Genomic DNA, 3,994 nt, shown 5'->3' with positions numbered 1-3,994 from the left:
TTGTATTGCACTGAGATCATGAACTGAAAATGACCTGTTTTGAGTGGATTCCGCTCGCTCAGAAAATGCATCAAGATTCATTTAGTCTTGTTTTAAGATATTCTGACAGACAGACCATAGGAAAACACAGACAGACCATAGGAAAACACAGACAGACCATAGGACAACACAGACAGACCATAGGACAACACAGACAGACCATAGGACAACACAGACAGACCATAGGAAAACACAGACAGACCATAGGAAAACACAGACAGACCGTAGGAAAACACAGACAGACCGTAGGAAAACACAGACAGACCGTAGGAAAACACAGACAGACCATAGGACAGACCATAAGACAACACAGACAGACCATAAGACAACACAGACAGACCATAGGAAAACACAGACAGACCATAGGAAAACACAGACAGACCGTAGGAAAACACAGACAGACCATAGGAAAACACAGACAGACCGTAGGAAAACACAGACAGACCATAGGAAGACACAGACGGCATGTCCATAGGAAAAACATTTTATTGAAAAACATTTTCAGTTCTTTAACAGACTGGTGGAATGTGTGTCACTTTAGTTAATTTTGTTTTTGAATGTTTAACCATTTCAACGGCCTGGTCATCTCAAACTGCAAGGGGAGGGGTTACTGATACAGCCACCTGGAAACCAGGACAGACTAACGAAACCAGGACAGACTAACGAAACCAGGACAGACTAACGAAACCAGGACAGACTAACGAAACCAGGACAGACTAACGAAACCAGGACAGACTAACGAAACCAGGACAGACTAACGAAACCAGGACAGGGAGACAAATGAACAACGCAATCGTAATACTGTGTCACTTACTGAACAGAAATCACATTTTTAAAAAATAATTAAAAAACAGAACAACAACAAAAATGAATTCAATAAATATTTATGGTACACAGGAATATGCAGCAGTCGGTTTGGCAACCTGTTCTCTCGTTTGTTTCCAAACCAAATTGCCATGGAAACAGTGCAAAAGGGGGAGGGAGTGGGAGGAGGACAAGGGCTTTCCAACGAGCGCTAGCTAAAATACATAGCAACAAACAACAACAAAAATCAACAAAAAAAATCTAATTGTATACAAAACATCTTACTTTAAGAGTTGATAAAAACATTGTTTTATTGATCTTGTCAATATATACACAAGCTATTTACCAACAAACATATGCTCTGTTTTACAGAAGAGTGTCCCATTTGCTCTTTATTCATGTCCATTTACTTTCCTAAAAAGGTGAATAAGGCTATTGTAACATCCCAGGATTCATAAACAATACAAACATTCATGTATTTACAGTTTCTCACCTACAGATAGAACGGTGCAAAATTACTGAGTCAGGTGACCAAGGGCTGACCAATACGAGCAAGGCATTTTACAGTTAGCCTGAAGTACTTCTCCTAGCCAGCTTACTAACATTCTCTCAACGTGGCTGCAACATTTCATTGACATAACAGAGACATAAAAATCGACCCTAGCCGTTTTAGAAGAATGTCAGTTGTATGTTAGCTAGGATAAGGACGACAGATTCAAAGAAACTAAAACGATTGTCATATTCTGTCGCAGTCAAGATAGCAACTCAACATCAATTTGTTTTGTGATTCCTGGTGTGTGTGTTTTCTCTCTCTCTCTCTCTCTCTCTCTCTCTCTCTCTTTTCTTAAATAACTGTCCGGGTGCATTTCATTTTCAAAACGTTTTTTTTTTTTTTTCTTCACAGTTCACCTTGGAACTAAATAAATGTTAGAATAATACTAGAAATGATAAACTCTTAACAGCAGGCTCGTGTGATGTACTTTACTCGTTTTGTTGTTGTCCTGTTCGTTGTTACATCGCTCAGTGGTTTAAGAACACTTTCCATAGGTGTAGATTTCTCTCAATTCTTAAAAAAATAAATAGAAATTGCATATTTGCAGATTTTGTAGCCTCTTAGAGGCACAAACCCCAGATCATACAAGGCTTGGTGAAATTTGATGTTCTTAATGAACTAATGAGAATGTTGGTTGTAAACAGATACATGATTTGGGCGTGGTATAAGTCACAATCCTGTTCTCATTTTCTTAAGTCAATGTTTTCAAATGCGTGTGAATAAAGAGAACAAAATGGCTGTCTTTCACTGGCCTTGCTCAACAGGAGGCACACACACACACACACACACACACACACACACACACACACACACACACACACACACACACACACACACACACACACACACACACACACACACACACGGTAGCATGGGGAAAGAGGGGCACAGGGTAATCATGAGAATTTCCCATGGTCCTTTGGGAGATGCTACAGTGAAGGACTGTGGGATACACTGCTGGTCTGCCTGGTGGTTATGCTATTTTGGGTCCAACAACCTCCTCTCCCCTTGGGGCATATGTCCAGGCTGCCCTCCCTATCCCCTTCCCAGGCTCTAGTCCTGTGTCTCTGGGTGGAAGTTAATGAAAAGATGGGACACTGTGGGTGAATTAGATCATTAAAACTCTAGCTTGCATAATGTGTACTTTTATACCAGACTAAAGACGACATCAGTGTCTTTCTGACAACATCTCTAATGGGTCTATGATGATTAAATAAATACAACATTTCAGATGGTTTATTTCTTACTCTTTCTGTTTTCAAAATGACCTCCTTTAAATGGACATCTATTTTTCTAACTAAAATAATAATAATAATAGTGAAAAACAAAAAAAACAACAAGGAAATGCTAAAGATGATGTTTGAGAAAAAGTGACAATGAGCTTTGATGTCCCTGTGCTTTTTAAAGTTGTGTAAGAGGGCAACGGTTCTTGTTGCCCCTGGAAACAGACACTACGGAACCAAGAGCTGTTTCAGACAGTGGCTGGGTTAAACTCCACCAGACCTCTCTGTTTCAGACAGTGGCTGGGTTAAACTCCACCAGACCTCTCTGTTTCAGACAGTGGCTGGGTTAAACTCCACCAGACCTCTCTGTTTCAGACAGTGGCTGGGTTAAACTCCACCAGACCTCTCTGTTTCAGACAGTGGCTGGGTTAAACTCCACCAGACCTCTCTGTTTCAGACAGTGGCTGGGTTAAATTCCACTTAGACCTCTCTATTTCAGACAGTGGCTGGGTTAAACTCCACTTAGACCTCTCTGTTTCAGACAGTGGCTGGGTTAAACTCCACCAGACCTCTCTGTTTCAGACAGTGGCTGGGTTAAACTCCACTTAGACCTCTCTGTTTCAGACAGTGGCTGGGTTAAACTCCACCAGACCTCTCTGTTTCAGACAGTGGCTGGGTTAAACTCCACCAGACCTCTCTGTTTCAGACAGTGGCTGGGTTAAATTCCACTTAGACCTCTCTGTTTCAGACAGTGGCTGGGTTAAACTCCACTTAGACCTCTCTGTTTCAGACAGTGGCTGGGTTAAACTCCACCAGACCTCTCTGTTTCAGACAGTGGCTGGGTTAAACTCCACTTAGACCTCTCTGTTTCAGACAGTGGCTGGGTTAAACTCCACCAGACCTCTCTGTTTCAGACAGTGGCTGGGTTAAACTCCACTTAGACCTCTCTGTTTCAGACAGTGGCTGGGTTAAACTCCACTTAGACCTCTCTGTTTCAGACAGTGGCTGGGTTAAACTCCACTTAGACCTCTCTGTTTCAGAGAGTGGCTGGGTTAAACTCCACTTAGACCTCTCTGTTTCAGACAGTGGCTGGGTTAAACTCCACTTAGACCTCTCTGTTTCAGACAGTGGCTGGGTTAAACTCCACTTAGACCTCTCTGTTTCAGACAGTGGCTGGGTTAAACTCCACTTTGACCTGGGCTTCTCTTATCTTTACCTTTCCTCCGTGTAGCTGAAACTGCAGCAGCAAGGCAGGGTGGGATTTCTTATTGCCTGTATTTCCGGTTCACCAACACTTCTCGGTGTTGTAGAGGCCAATCTATGGAAAGTCAGTCCTTGCTACTATTACAACCATACTGAAAAGGATACAGCTTCT

At 42.0% G+C, this 3,994-nt stretch overlaps 1 protein-coding gene across 2 annotated transcripts in view; it reads right to left on the bottom strand.

Annotated features, from left to right (window-relative positions):
* Positions 1-502: 502 nt before the first annotated feature.
* The window catches only part of LOC124044277 (ephrin-B2a-like), a 46,891-nt gene continuing 43,399 nt past the window's right edge, over positions 503-3,994 (bottom strand). For both annotated transcript variants that reach the window (XM_046363918.1, XM_046363919.1), the window contains exon 5: positions 503-3,994. This exon is cut by the window's right edge and continues 1,718 nt beyond it. The gene's annotated coding sequence lies outside the window, so the exon portion shown is untranslated.

The sequence above is a fragment of the Oncorhynchus gorbuscha genome, linkage group LG09 (assembly GCF_021184085.1).
Source record: "Oncorhynchus gorbuscha isolate QuinsamMale2020 ecotype Even-year linkage group LG09, OgorEven_v1.0, whole genome shotgun sequence".
Classification (NCBI taxonomy): Eukaryota; Metazoa; Chordata; class Actinopteri; order Salmoniformes; family Salmonidae; genus Oncorhynchus; species Oncorhynchus gorbuscha.
Note: the sequence above shows the minus strand (reverse complement) of the source record. Positions and strands in the feature narration are given on the sequence as shown.